Raw genomic sequence first — 15717 nt, 5'->3', positions numbered from 1 at the left:
GCAGATATAACTATACAGAAGAAAGAGACCACGGCAGAATCCAAGAAGTTTCAAAAGGGACTAACGGGGGTAAAGCGGAAAGCTGATAGGATGGAAAAGAATCTCTTCAAGGGTCACATACCCAGCCCTTCTGCAGCAAGGAGAACTGAGCTGGGGTGGGGGGGAGGGTACAGCAAGGAGAACTGAGCTGGGGTGGGGGGGGGGAACAGCAAGGAGAACGGGGCTGGGGGGGGGGGGGGGGTACAAAGCAATAAAAACTGCAGAGGTGACAGGCAAGACTAGGTCTAAATGGACGGACAAATGGATAGAGAGCAGGACTAGACAGACAAACAGATGGAAGGACAAGACAGAAATTCAAGCAGGCCATGTTAGCAGAGAGAAGTGTGTAGGGCAGTTAGGAGTTCTCTGCCTGTCCGTCCCTTGACGCACACATCAGCAGGCAGATGACAAGTTGCCGAGGCTGTGGCCATCACGTTAGGTGTCCTCCTCTGGGCTGAGGACACTCTTTAGTCTGATGTGTTTAATAAGTTCTTGGACCTGGTTTTCCTGGTCTGGTCTTCGTGTGCCCACGTGCTCCTGGAGTCCTGGTTTCCTTTGATGGTTTTATAGGGCGACACTCTTCACTTTTAGGAGTGGATTACTTGTGAGCTCCTTGTGCCTCCGGGTGCTGCCGTTCACACGCGCACTCCTCCTGCACCCCGAAATGGTCAAAAGCTGCCAGTAAAATGGAGTCTCTCGGGGCAGGGCCCAGCCTGAAAGACTCAGAGCGCACACAGCCTCTCAGTGAAACTCACATGGTGACTTCTCCGCGATCTCCATTTTGACCCAGGAGCCTCCCACGGTCCTGTCGACCAGCCTCGTGGTGACGCTGAAGCCATGAGCGCCTCTAATCTGTGTGCTGGGGGCTAGAAAAAAGGCTTGCTGGCAGGTCATCCGTTTGTGTGGAGTTGGATGCGCTGAGATCTCTGGGAGGTGCCCAGCTGCTGAGCCCTGCAGCCATTCAGGCAGCCCTGAGCTCCTGGAGCTGGATGGAAGCCCAGACCTCCTCCCTAGCCACCCTCACCCAGCTGACTCAGATAACAGCCAAAATTGGGGTGAGGTAGCGCGGAAAGTGTGGCTAGATGTACCTGATTCTCTTGCCTGCCATTGTCTCGCCGAGTCTCCCTAAAACAGCAGACACTGGCCCTGACCCCACAGTTATCCCACACTGGTCCTGTGGCCAACACTGTGCCAGCCTTACCCTGATATCTGCACCCCGGCCCACCAGCCAGTGTGAGCAGTCGCCACGACCTGAGGGAACATGCCCGAAGCTTTCTCAGACTGCATGGATCACCTCGGAACAAAACTACCCTCGGGCTGGCACCTGAGACCTCAAAGGCCATGCTAAGAGGAAGGCAGACAGTCCTTGTCTGCCTGCGGTCAGAGGAATTTCAGCAAACCTTTCCCAAGTCACATGTCTTGGTCTCAGTTTGACCCATAGGGAGGCGGAGCAGACACTTCAGGTTAAATGAATGAATGAATGTCCCCTTTGATGCCAAGAAGCCGTAGATACCAGGGGTGGGTGGGACCTCCTCAGCCTCCCCAAAAGCCTCACCGAAGTCTTGCTGAGTGCCCACAATCCCAGGATCCCTGCTGAGGTCTAGGGGACAAGCCCCGTGTCACTGGTTCTGAGGGGACCTAGCGATGGGAAATCTTCTCGACCACCACACAGCCCATGAGGAGCCAGGCTGGCTGCGAGTGCCAACACAGGTAGTTTTACCACCAGCCTGTTCCGTGTCTAGTTGTTTCCAACTTGGGAATGCAACTGAGACAGCTTGGTGTTGACTTGGGCTCACACTCTGCGATACACCTACGTCTACACACACACACATACACACACGCACACACATACACACGCACCCACTATCGTTCATAAAGCGGTATGTGCAGCTCTCTGACTTCTTGCCCCCATACCAGAGGATTCCACTAAAGCAAATTAATCCCTTCATCCACTGTGGCTGGGCGGGTCTTGTAAACAGCGGACTTAAACCCCAGGTGTGTGCGCAGACAGCCGAGCCAAGCACACGTGGAACAGCTGTTGCGAGGGGCACAGAGCGACATGAGTGTCGAGACCAACACAGTCGACCAAATTGCTGGAGTCAGACCAACCCGTGCTGTTCCTTCTGGCTCACGCTGGCCCTGGCACAGAAGGCACCGCATGGGGGCAAAGCCTGGCAGGAAACCTACCTGGAATTCACCGGAAACTTTAGGTGCCAATTACAGTGCGCACCAAGCCCAGGAATTTCCCCCGAGTGTGCCAGGCCTTCCGCAGCGCAAACTCTAACGTTCTCTCTGGAATCTGCCCTGGACGACCCTGGGGTCGTCCTCGGGCTCCTGACACATGTTCCACGCTCTTGGTGTGATGTGCAGAGACACGAGTGCTCAGGCCTTCGGCTGCAGAGAGCAGACCCTGCCTGTGGTGGTCCAGCCACAGAGCTGCAAGACACCCGCCTCACCAGGTCCACTAGAGGACATCACAGGGGGAAGATTTCACCACCCCGCCAAACACCTGGGCTCTAGGCCAGGGCCGAATCCCAGAAAGTAGAACACTAGCGGCTAAGCCACCGGTCAGACCTTCCCTGTCGCACCCAACACCTCATGTACACCATGAGGAAATCGGGAGACATTACCAAGATTAGGGGACATAGGACCCAAACAAGCAAGGATCTCACAGGTGACAGGACTGCCTCCTCCGGCCCAAACCCGCCCCCACAGGCCCCAGCCAGCAGCTGCTGCGAGTTCTCTGCTCTCACCCATTGACTCATCCTGCCCATTGCACTGAAACCCTTCCCTGGCGCACTGCAGTCCCAACCTTCACCACATTCCCAGCGCCCCAGCTGCCAGCCCAGTCCCCCTCCCCCCAACCCGTCTCTGAGCTCCACCCACCCAGCAGCAAGTCCAAATGAAAGTGCGTGCTGCCCAGAGAGTGACGTCGGAACTCTCCATGTGACCCCGTAGGACACTCTCCTAGCTCTGGTCTGCAGCTTTCCCTGCGAGATCCCCTGCGGGAGGGCCTCCTCGTCCCCATGCCCTGCCCAGCCCTCTGGCGCCAACACTGTTCCCCAGAGAGCCCTCCTACCCTTTTTCCTGTTGACCCCTCAGGCTCTTTCCTCGGATGCTCCCTTCACCTTCCTTTCCTTGTTTATGCCCCTCCCAAACCCAAGAGTGCTACTCTTGGGGTCCTTGAACCTGATGAGTACTGAGATAAATGAATGAGAAAGTGAGGAGTCTCCAACCTTCCCCCATTTAATTGTTACATGCGGGTGCGATTTGCATGCAACAAGGACATGGGCATTCCCAAGGCTTGTTGGCCACAATAGCCCTGCCTTTCCATGTGCCGCCACCATGCAGGGGCTGGAACATGTGGACACACATGTATGTGTGGATGAGTGTGTGCCTACGTGTGGGTGTGTGCATGCACGTATCTGTAAGTGCTTGAGTGCGCTTGGTATGTGCGCGTCTGTATGTGTGGGTGTGTGCCCTGTTAATGGGCATGCATGAGGTATATACATGTATGAGCGTGCATGTATGTGCACAAGCCTGTATGTGGGGGGGGTATGCGTGTGCAGGAGTATAGATGTGCGTAGTACATGCATGTACTTGTCTTTATGTATGAGTCTATGTGTAAGAGTATGTGTGTATGTGTGCGCATGCCTGCATGTATGTGGGGTATGGGTACATGTCTGTATGTGTATGAGTGTATAGTGCATACATACACGTGTGAGGTGTGTATGCTCACATGCATATCTATATGTGACTGTTTGCATGTATATGTATGCACGCATGCATGTGTGTTGCATGTGTACTTACACATGTCCATGTCTACATGAGTGTGGGGCTGTGCATGTCTGCGTGTGTGTGTGGTATGTGTGCAGAAACATGTGGGCTGTTTAAGCCGCAGGGCAGTGGCCCCATGAATCACCTCCCCACAGGTAATTAATTCAGGGAGCCCCCCAACTGGAAAGATAGGATCTTGCCAGATCAGTCAGTGATTGCATCTCCAGGTGGCTGAAGGGGAGGAAGCTGGACACGTTCCGAGTGTGACTCCTGGGTTCTCGGGTGAGCAACAGCGAGGTGACGCCACCGGTGTGGTTGCTAATGAGGCAGCTGGCGACCGGCCTCAACCTGCATCTCTGCCCATAAAAGATGAAAGCAGAGATGCTGCGAGGCATTGCACCCTGTGCCCGGCTTCCCTGGGTGCTGCGTTTGAGGCCAGGCCCGAGTACTCTCGGTACCCGTCATCGTCGAAGAAGCCCCAGCCGCCCGACCTCGGAGCCCCCCGTAGGACCCGGGACAGCTGTGGGCTGGTAGAGCAGACTATGTCACTAAGTGACTGCCCATGTGGCAGATTCAGGGTCACAGCCAGGCCCACGTGACCCCGAATCCCAAGTGTTTAGCCAGCCCCCAGCCACCCGGCCAGGTCATGAGGATGAGGAACGCTAGCCTCGAGGTGACTGTGCCAAGCAAGGGTCACTACTTACTTACCTACACTTTACCATTGTCGCTTCCACAGTGGTCTCTCGGGGAATGCACGCACATGTAAACCGAATGCCTGCAACCCTGGTAGAGAGACGCAGCCTCTGCATGCCAACAGGGCACTGAATCCAACAGAGAGGGCATGAACAAACCTCTCGGTCAGAGTGCAGGCCAGTTATCCGCCGCCAACAGATCCGAAAGCATGCTTTTCAGTTTATTACCATCATCAAAGCGAGCTGTAAGTACAACAGAGGACAGAAGGTAAGGACCCACGCAGCATTTAAAGCCACCTATGCTTGGTGGATGTGCGTGCATGTGTGTGTGTGTGTGTGAGTGTGTGTGTGTGTGTGTGTGTGTGTGTGTGTGTGTGTGTGTGTGTGGAGTGGGGTCACCTGCCAGCACAGTAGCTGAGCTGAGATTCCCCAGACCTGGCTGGCAGGAGCTAGGCTCTACCCCACAGAGGTGCACATCCTGGACAGGACCGCTGCTTGATGTCAGACCCCGTCAGGGTGGGAAGAGCCAGCAAGCCCCAAGCAGCCTGCAGTCCAAGAGCCAGGCAGCCTGGGAGTTAACAGGATCAGGAATATCTCCGAATGTTAGTGGCTGCAGATACCTTGCAGAAGCTGGTGGTACTTGCTTTTATTATTTTGTTTATTATTGTTGTTATTTATCATCAATGTTACCATCATCACCATCATCATCACCATCATCATCATCATCATGGTGTTTTGAGGCAAGGTCTCACTCTGTAGTCCAAGCTGGCCACAGTCTGACAGCAATCCTCCTGCCTCAGTCTCCCAAGGGCTGGGATTATGGGCATGAGCTATCACATACAGCTTAGAAGCAATTTTTAAAATCCTGTCTGGGAGAAATAACCTCTTCTGAGCGTTCTTACTCTTATGAGTAATTTTTCAGACAAAATATTCAGCACTCGAAGGCCACCATGAACCCAAGGACACAAAACCACCCAAACAGAAACTGAGCTGGCACAGGAAGCAGAACCTCTAAGACTTGGCTGCGGAGTGTCTAGATGGCAGTGCAAAAACCCGGGACAGGATTTTAGAAACCGTGAAATGTGAAACTTTCACACTCCAAGTAAAGCCACGGCAATGCCATTTGCTCCGTGCGGCTGACAGAGTCACAAACTCAGAGACATGAGACCGTGTAGTCCTCCACAGCAATGGGTCTCAACCTTCCTAATGCTGTGGCCCTTTTAATACAATTCCTCGTGTTGTGGCGACCCCCCCCCCCCACCACCATAAGATTATTTTCATTACTACTTCGTAACTGTCATTTTTCTGCTGTTATAAATCACAATGTAAAATATCTGATACACAGGATAGCTGACCTTTGACCCCCAAAGGGGTCACAACCCACAGGTTGAAAACCACTGCTCTACAGTGTCCCAACATAGATAGGCCTTGCTGTTTCGCTCTGGATCTTGAAGAACCAATCCTTGACCAGCTTTCTCATGCTGCTTGTGTTCCTTGGACTCCTGGCCATTGACCCTCCTAACAAAGGTAAGCCTCCCCAGCCCAGTGTCCTGATCACATCACCAGGATGCTTTGTGCCACATGGTGTAGCCTGACCATAGAGTCCAGGTCAGGATTTGGACATCCTTAGGGGCCACTATTCAGCCTTCTATATAACCACCACAGCTGAATGGATTTTAACAGACCTAAATCAAAGCCAATAAAGAGAAGCAGTGCCATGGAGAAAAGATGAGAACCGAACAGATATGTCCAGAAAGGCTCAGAGGTGACAAAGGTTTGCAAAATAGAGGAGAAAAAGAAAGGACCCCAGAGGACACAGTGAGGAAGTCCTGGAGGGAGAGGGACAGAGACTTAGTTCCTGGGCCTTCCCTCAAACTGTTTGAAAGTATTGATATGCAGGTCGAAGACCAGCAAAGACAAGCTGAGCTGATCCACAGAAACACATAGCTGAGCAGCACAGGGGAAGCACAGAACCTCGGTGAAGGGGAGACAGTGAGTGTTGCCCTTGGGGGTCCCAGGAGCCCAGGACAGCCACAAGTGCAGCTCCTTGGCCACAGCAAAAGATCTGCCAACCCAGCGCCCACTGTTCATGCCCTTGGGTGTCTCTCATGGGTTAGCACAAAGAGACCCTTGAGTCCTGCACCAGAAAGCCCTGTGTACCCCACAGCCATCCAAGGTAGGCCACTCTGCATTAGTTTGCCTCCACGGCAGAAAGACAGGAGGAAAAGGATGGCCGTGTGCTTGAGGAGGGTCTGGCTCAGGAGCAGATGTGCGGCTCAGGTGGGAGAAGTTTGCCTAGCCTGTCCAAGACTGGGGGGTTTGGATGGTCAGTGTGCCAAAGGGATCTTGAAGAAGCCTGAAAGAAATAAGGGAATGAGCCATCAAGTATGTGAAGAAGAGATGGCCAGTGCAAATGTCCTGGGGCATGAAGGCCCCTGAGGAGGGTGCTGAGAAACTTGGAGGACCTCCCCCCATCAAATTTTAAATTATGTTGAAGTTTCTAAATGTACTGAAGAAGTGGTGGAGGAAGGGGCATGCCTACTACAGCTCAGGAACGTGAGAAGGTTTGGAAGACCAAGGATGAGAACCCTCGAATCTGGATCTTTTCTTCCTCCCATTATTCATGTATGTGTTGTTTCCATGTTATGTGTGTATGGTGCCACATGTCTGTAGGTCCATGTGCTCTTACTCGGAAGCTAGAGGAGGCAGGCAGGTGTCCTGCGCTATCGCCTCTGCACTTTATTCCCTGGAGGCAGAGGCTCTCGCTGAACCTGGAGCAAGGCTCATTGGTGGCCAGCAAGCCCCAGCAATCCTCTTTCGCACGTAGTGCCGGTGTCACAGGCATGCACAGCCAGAGCCAGCTTTTTACAGGGGTGCTGAGGATTTGAACTCAGGTCCTCATGTTTCTGCAGAAAGCACGTGGAGCTATCTTCCCAGCCCCTAATCTGGATCCTTTCTGATTTTTCCAAAATGATCACTGTCTTAGTTAGGGTTTCTATCGCTGCAATTAAACACCATGACCAAAAAGCAAGTTGGGGAGGAAAGGGTTTATTTGGCTCATACTTCCACATTGCTGTTCATCACCAAAGGAACAGGAACTCACACAGGACAGGAAGAAACCTGGAGGCAGGAGCTGATACAGAGGCCATAGAAGGGTACTGCTTACTTACTGGCTTGCTCCCCATGTCTTGCTCAACCTGCTTTCTTATAGAACCCAGGACCATCAGTCCAGGGACGGCCCCACCCACTATGGGCTGGACCCTCCCCCATTGATCACTAACTGAGAAAATGCCTTACAGCTGGATCTCATGGAGGCATTTCCTCAACTGAGGCTCCTTCCTCTCTGATGAGTCTAGCTTGTGTCAAATTGACACACACAACCATCCAGTCCAATCACAAACTGATGTCTGCACTGTTTGAATGAGTTACTTTTTTTTTTCCCTTAGTGGTCACTGTTATGGTCCAGGTGGGAACAAACTGGGATGGAGGACAGTGGGACTCAGTGGAACAGGGGGACACGTGCTCAGGATCTGGGTACCCCAGAGCTTATGGTGTACTCTGGACTACCAGCATGAGGAATTAGAGGTCTATCCATAGCAATAGCTGAGCCCATGGGTCTTGAACAGGGTGCGAGAGCAGATGGGGTGTGGGGCAGATGCCCTGGAGAAAGCCATGAGGAAGGTTAAGCCTGAGAGAGGGACATCAAGACAGAGTCCAAAAGGATTCACACCTAAGAGGCAGCTGGGACAGGCGCCCAAGAGAAAACAAAATCACAGAAGAGAACAGTGTGTAATGGGGTCCAGGGCCTTGGATGGGAGCAGGGCTGGTGAGGGATTGGACACAACCTGAAAAATCTCTGTCCCACCAAGCAACAGCAACCCACTTCTGCCAGGTCCTCCGGGCACCGTGGGCAGGCATCTGACAGAAACGCCGTGTCCTCAGACAGCCCCTCAGTGATTGCTCTGGTCTGATGGTAGCAGCCACACACTGTCTATTCAGCCATCAGGGTTGGCTCTGTGTTGTCACAGACAAATCAGCAGGACCCTGCCCTTTGCCGGGTTTGCAGCTTCGAGCTTGCTGACCTTGGCTTCAGACCCCCAAGGACAGCTGGCTGCAGCTGGCTGACAGGGTAACAACCCCCCCCCCATATCATGTGCACTGAATTGGATCACACAAGCCCATGAGGGTGGTACTGTCACCTGATGCGCAACACAGGGACCCCGTGTCTCCCCTGGGAGACGCTCACCTGGTAACCAAACATGTGTAGGCTGGCAGATCACAGGTGACTCACGCAGGCAATTTATTTATGACAATCAGGCTAAATTTAGGTTAATTACTTTTTAATCATTGTCTCGAGGGTGCATGAAAATACTTGAAGTTAGCCCACGAACATGGAGCTGCTGGGTAAGCGAAACACTATCTGATTGACCAGCTGCCAACCGCACTGGGAGAGGCTTGGGGAAGGGCGGCTCGGGGACTGGAGGGTGTGAGCTTGCTCTAGGGACTCGGCTGTCACAGGTCCATGGTCTTCGAGCTGATGGCCACCTTTCTGTATGGCCTGTTGTCCTAGGTTAGTCCCCTGGGCTGGGCCCTGTGGTCGCTCCTTTTCAATCTCCCCACATGCCCTATTCTTTCCTCTATAACAGTACAATGATCTTCCCAGAAGGTACAATTGGAAATCTTGGTGGCAGGGCCCTCCCCTGCCCTACCCTTGGAACTCTGTTCTACTTCCAGAAGCCTCTTCTCCATATCCCAGAAGCCCACCTGCTCCTCGGCTAAGATTTTGGACTTCTCTGCAGTATCTAGCCTGGTACCCCTCCAGGACACCCCATTCCTTTGGCTACCGTATTGGTGGCAGGTCCTCCAATTGGCAGGGCACCTGGCTAAAGCAGGCACACCCTCCCTCCTAATGCTCCTGACGCCATATCAGCTCTCCTGCCCTGGGAACCCTGTCCCCTCTTGTGCACCACAGAAGTCAGTATTCACTGAAAACCCCCATCATGCTCTAAGGGACTGTGGCTCCTGAATGGACTTGTCCTCAGGGACAGTGCATATGCAGTAGCCATCCTCAGCCTCAGATCAGGCATGGAGGCCCCTATTCATCTGATCCTTTAAGGACTGAGTCTCTCTATATAAGGCTCCAAGCCCCAGTGTGGCACTCACAGCAGAAGCCTAGCACAGGGCACACCTGGCCTGGGAGCCACAGCTGGCCGCAAAGGTGAGGATGCAAAGTCAAACTGGATAGGATCTGCTTTTGCATCCCCTTCCTACAGCTCCCTCTTGCCATCACAAGGGTCCAGGCAGGAAGAATGTTTCCCACCTGACCAGCTGAATGCGGAACACCAGCTCAAAGCCCTAAGCAAGGTCTGTTCCATATCTGCAAAGGCCAAGGTCTGACTTCAGCTCTGTTTTCATAATAGAAAACACAACACATGTTGGTTTCATAAGGGGATCTGTGCAAAACACAAATGTCAGCTACTCCTGGGTTCTACCAGTTCTGGACCTCAACATCTGCATATACACAGGTTTGGTGGGACACAGGCAGCTAAGGAGTGGTGAAGACAGTCACAGCTGGAAGTGTTAGCATGACAAGAGGATGTTGCAAGGACTATAGCCCATTGCTCAGGAAGAGTCCCACAGCTGGCCTTGAGGCAGGTGAGGAGAGCAAGGCCCTCAGCTGCTCAGAGATAGGACCCCATGTCCCAGTTTAGGGCTGTCTGCACTCGCCCCATTTGAGTATGCGAGAAGTCATGTTAGGAAGCTACCCTGGACACACACACAAATGGACGTGGGGTTCCTGCTAAGCCAGCATGGAGACGCCTACAGGCACCAGCTGAGATGCCGATGAAGGAGGTAATGGTAGGCCCTTAGGAGGAGGCTGGCTGGATCCATCTGGCCAAACCCCAGTCAGGTCCTGACAGGAACAATCAGGGGCTTGGGAAGCACCAAGGACATTTCTTAGCTCCAACCCGAGAGCCCCAAACCAGAGGCTCTGATTCAGGATGACCGACTCAGCTCTTGATAGCACACTGGGTGAAAACCAGATGTTCCAGGCACAAGGTTAATGTACAATTTAAAAAAAAAAACAAAAACGAAAACCCTGCTCAGTCTGAGCCAAGAGAGGAAAACCTGGTCCCCGGAGATAAGAAAAGAAAGCGCCAATCCCAAGATGGCCCTGATGCAGGAATTATAACAGGATAAAGGAAGGAAGGGAAGTACAAGGATTAAAGATAAACATGGGAAATAGCAACAGATATAAGCTGGGGGTGTAGCTCAGTGACAATGTTTACTCAGTGTGCACAAGGCCCCAGATTCAACTCCCAGCACTGAAACAAAACAAAACGGAAACAGATGATCACATCATCAGATAGTTACAGCTATGAGAAGCCCAACCACAAACCAATGCCACCAGCAGTGCATGGCCCATCACACATGCTCACTTGGCAAAACTGATCACTAGGAAGTCATCTGTCTGAAGGAGAGGGAGAAAAAATCGTGACACCTGGGGACAGTTATCTTCATAACTCACATGCAGCTGGTGCCCTTGACAGAGAGTCAGGAGGAGAACAGAGATTGCTTCACACCCAAACCTCAGCAGCCCCGAGATAAATACAGGGACACCACACGTGCCATAGTCAAACTGCAGAGAACAGAACAGAGAAAAATCCTAGAAGTGAACAAAGCTAGACAGCTCTGTGCAAAGAGGCAGACATCAGGAGCCAGGATAAGACACCAGCATCTATTATGAAAGTGAAGGCATTTATTTGTAGATGAGAGGGTACTGAGAGCCTTTCTGCACCTGTCACACACGCTGAGGGTCCCTCCAGGTCGCAGATGGAAACCTGGATCCAAGATGACCAGGACAGTAGTAGAAGAAGGAATAAAGAAGGGTTTCCTCAGCATTTACTCAAGAGCTGGCCACCTGCTGTGGTGGTTTGACCGAGAATGGCCCCTATAGGCTTAACTATTGAATGCTGACCTCCCAGTTAGTGGAACTCTGTAGGAAGGATTAGGAGGTGTGGCCTTGTTAAAAGTGTGGCCCTGGGGGTGGGCTTTGAGGTTTCAAAAGCCCACACCAGGCCCCAGGCCCCACTCTTTTGCCTGCTGCCTGCAGATCAGGATGTAAGCTATTGCTCCAGTGTCATGCCTGATGGCTTCCCTGCCACCATGCTTCTTGCCGTGATGGTCATGGACTAATCATACTCTGAAACTGTAAGCAAGCCACCTCCAGTTAGTGCTTTTTTTTTTTTTTTCTTTCAAATAAGTTGCCTTGGTCACTGTGTCTCTTCACAGCAATACAACAGTAACTAAACCAGCTATAGGAGGGGGTGGAGAGATGGCTCAGCAGTTAAGAGCACCAGCTCCTCTTCCAGAGGACCCAGGTTCAATTCCCAGCACCAACATGGCACTTCACACAGGGTTTGCCTTAGACCTGAGGCAAGTCCTTCTCCTCTATAACCCCAGTTCCAAGAGATCTGACACAGACAAGCAGGAAGAACACCAATGCACATGAAATAAAAATAAATCATTAAAAAAAAAAAACTTGCAAGACAGAGTGCAGTGTGTGAAAAATAGAGGATAGAGCCAGGTGGTAATGGAGCATGCTTTAATCCCAGCACTTGAACAGCTACCAGGACAGCCAGGGCTGCACAGAGAAACTGCCTTGAAAAACAAAACAAAACACAACAAAAAGAGGACAGGAAGAGATATTGGATTGCGGGGCTCATTACATTTCTAAACAGGATAAGAAATGAGGGAGGGAGGGAAACTCCATGTAGGAGACAGACATGAACAATGGCATCTGACCTGTTAGACCAACAGCATCACAACAGGACAGGAATTATGGGGTCATCATCTATTCAGCCTGCTGATCTGGAAGTGTCCTGTGACACCAGCCCTGTTAGCCAATGACAAAATGAGCCATCCCAGCTGCACAGCAGGTGTGTCAGCACATCATGGACACATGATGTGTCCATGGACACATGGACACCACTTTGGCAAGTTCCATAGTCGTGGAAAGAAGACCATGTAACCTGACAACAGGTTCTCAGGAACCACCAGGGGTCCCTGTAGGAAACCAGAAATCACCGTGGCCAGAAGTGGAGGGGTTGGGTCTCAGCATAGGGAGGGAGGTCTCTTGGCCCTTCCATGAAGAAGGCAGGACACTCAGGCCTCAGAGGGGCAGGACAAGGTAGTAGAGGCTTCACATCAGAAGAGCACCATTAGTTTAGTTTTGTGCTTAAAATGTAATTTGGAGACGGACTCGGTGATGCCTGCCAGCACTCTAGGAGGCCAGAGGCAAGCAGATTTCTGGGAGTTTGAGGGCAGCCTGGTCTACAAATCAAGTCCAGGACAGACAAGGCTCTACAGAGAAACCCTGTTTCAAAACACCAGAAGAAAAAAAAAAAATGGGGGCCATATCCATGGCTGACAATTCTTTGTTGATCTTCTCCATGCCCCCTGTAGGAACAACAGCCCCAAAACCCACCCCCCCCCCCCCCCCCCGAGGTATCCAGATCTTCCTCAGCATCAACAGTAAAAAGAACAAGAGTTTCAGAGAAGAGGAAATGCAACCCAGGGCCCCTCTGCAGGGAATGGCGAGCATTCATCCCAATTCTCTGGGTAAGATGCAGAGCAGTGAATGCCATTCTGCAGCCCGGGGCCAGATGTTCACAGCTGTGCAGCCAGGCCTGCGCATGTGTACAAGTGTGCCAGTGTGTGCTTGTGTGTTTGTACACATGCATGGGAAGGAGGGGTCATTCAAGTGTGCAGACATGTGGTGTTGTGCGTGAGGTGTGTGCAATCACATTCCGGGTTACTGAGTGTGAACCTGTAGAATACATGTGCAGCCATATATGGTCAGGGGGAGTGTTGACTACATGCAGCTACATGGAGCTTGTGCATGTGTGTTTGGGCTGCCCTGTGGACATGCAATTGTGTGAAGTATGTTGCTGGGCGAGATGTGAGCCTTTGCAAGCGTGGAAACCCAGGTGGCCCGGGAAAGTGAGCGGGAGGCAGCCACGTCACCGGATGCCTTGGAGGCCTCACTGTCCCCAAGGTACCTGAGTCTCATGTAAATCCCAGCTCTGGCTTTCACAGGAGCAACTTAACAGGCGACCCTGGGCTAGCACACACACACACACCATGGCAACAGACACCACCCAACATGGGGCAGGGCAGCCTTGGGGTGAGGACAGTTGAGATACATACTGAACCTCGGGACACGCTACATGCTAACTACACGTCACATGCTAACTATATCCCCAACAGCACATATCCACAATGCTTGCTCACGCATGCACTCCCCTGCCACACTTGGGTACTCCATGCTCAGAGGACCCACGCTGACGCTTGGTGAGGAGAGCCTTGGCTGGGGGGGAGGGGCGGCCAGTGGGGCATCTGGGATCGTGGCGGAACGGCCCTGTGGCTGCCAGCAGCTCTACCAGCTGGGACCCAGTCCAGGAGGGAGAACCCATGAGAAGAGTCGGCTCTGTCAGAGCTGCAGCCTTTTCATGTGGTTCCAGCTCGCTAGTGAGTCAGGATTTCAAAGGTGCACCAGCGAAGGATGGTCCCGCACGTCTCCGCCTCCCCCTGAGCCAGCTCCGGTGTCAGGTCCTCTGCCAGAAAGCTAAGGGAGTGTGCAGACAAGCACAACGTGAAAGGAGCTGCCGCTACACAGCTTCGCCATCAGCCTGAGCGAGAGAGGAGTCCTGGGATCACAGAGAATTCCGTCCTACCCCCATGCATGCCCCGGCTGTGCCCCCGCTGGACTGTCCGGATTATTCTAGGACAGACGCTCCATCAGCCCCACTCCTGAAGCCTGAGGGGGGTACACAGGAGCCTCACTGCTGACTGCTGCCACCTCGCCTCAGGTGGCCTGGGGATGGACTGCCAGGACATCCATCCCCTTACTGTCCTGGAGACCTGCGTAGGCCCACTGCCATCCAAAGTGTTCAGAGTCAGAGTAGAAGGCTTGGGCTGGAGAGCTAGCTCAGGGGTTAAGAACACTGGCTGTTCCTCCAAAGATCATGAGTTCAAGTCCCAGCAACCACATGGTGGCTCATAACCATCTGTAATAAGATCTGGTGCCCTCTTCTGGTGTGAATACTATATAAATAATAAATAATAGATATGTAGACAGACAGATGATAGATGATATATCTAAGATAGATAGATGATAGATAGATAGATAGATAGATAGATAGATAGATAGATAGATAGATAGATAGACAGACTACCTAGATTAGACAGATAGAAGCAGGGGCCAGCACAGGCAGATCACATAGGTGCTTGTCTTCCCTGAGGCCCTCCTCACGACCATAAGCAGGTTCCGCACGCTCCCACCCGAGGAAGGATTTGTGGGACTGTCTGGAAGCATCCAAATCTGTGACCATTAGGCAGCACCTCAGTGGGGATCCCAGCTTCAGGCATGGCCCTTCTCCAACCTGCCTTGCCCAAACCCGATGCAAGCGGGGCAGCGACAGCCACTCAATACCATGTTTGTACCAATGTTTGCTGGTGTGCCAGCTTGTCAGGCATGTCAGCAGACACACAGCAGGCCCGTCACCACACCCGACTGGCTGCAGCCATCATCCCTCCTACCCTCTACAAAGATGCTCCCTTTCCGACACCCTGCCCTCAGGGGGTGAGGCTCTATCTCCCACTGTCACGGAGCCGTGGAGCGGGAGCTACAGACTGGAGCCTGGACAGAGATGAGGACTGTGTCCTCACCACTCTGGACACTCCCCACCATACTATCTGTTGCCCTGTGGCTATCCACACTGCATAAGCTCCCAGCTCTAGGTGTGGACTCTTGTGAGCTGAGGAAGGGGCGGGTGTCCACAGCAGAGCCACAGTGGTGCTGACCCCAGGGCCTTTTACCCCACTCTGTTCCAGGACAGGACAGCAGGCCTGACTCAGTAATCCACCTGCCACACCCATCCACTGGAGGTCACCTTTTTCTTTCTTTCTTTCAATTTAATTTTATGTGCATTGGTGTGAGGGTGTCAGAGCACCTTGAACTGAGTTACAGACAGTTGGGACGTGCCATGTGGGTAACTGGGAGTTGAACCCGGGTCCGCTCTTCACCACTGAGTCATCTCTCCAGCCCACAGGAGCTGGTTCTTTAGCTTTGTGGTCCTCACTTCCCCGGGAATGGCTGATTTAGTCAGAGGATGGCAGAAGAAAGCCATCGTGTATGTCCAAGCTC

This window comes from Psammomys obesus, unplaced genomic scaffold, assembly GCF_907164565.1.
Source record: "Psammomys obesus unplaced genomic scaffold, mPsaObe1.curated_primary_1811, whole genome shotgun sequence".
Classification (NCBI taxonomy): Eukaryota; Metazoa; Chordata; class Mammalia; order Rodentia; family Muridae; genus Psammomys; species Psammomys obesus.
Note: the sequence above shows the minus strand (reverse complement) of the source record.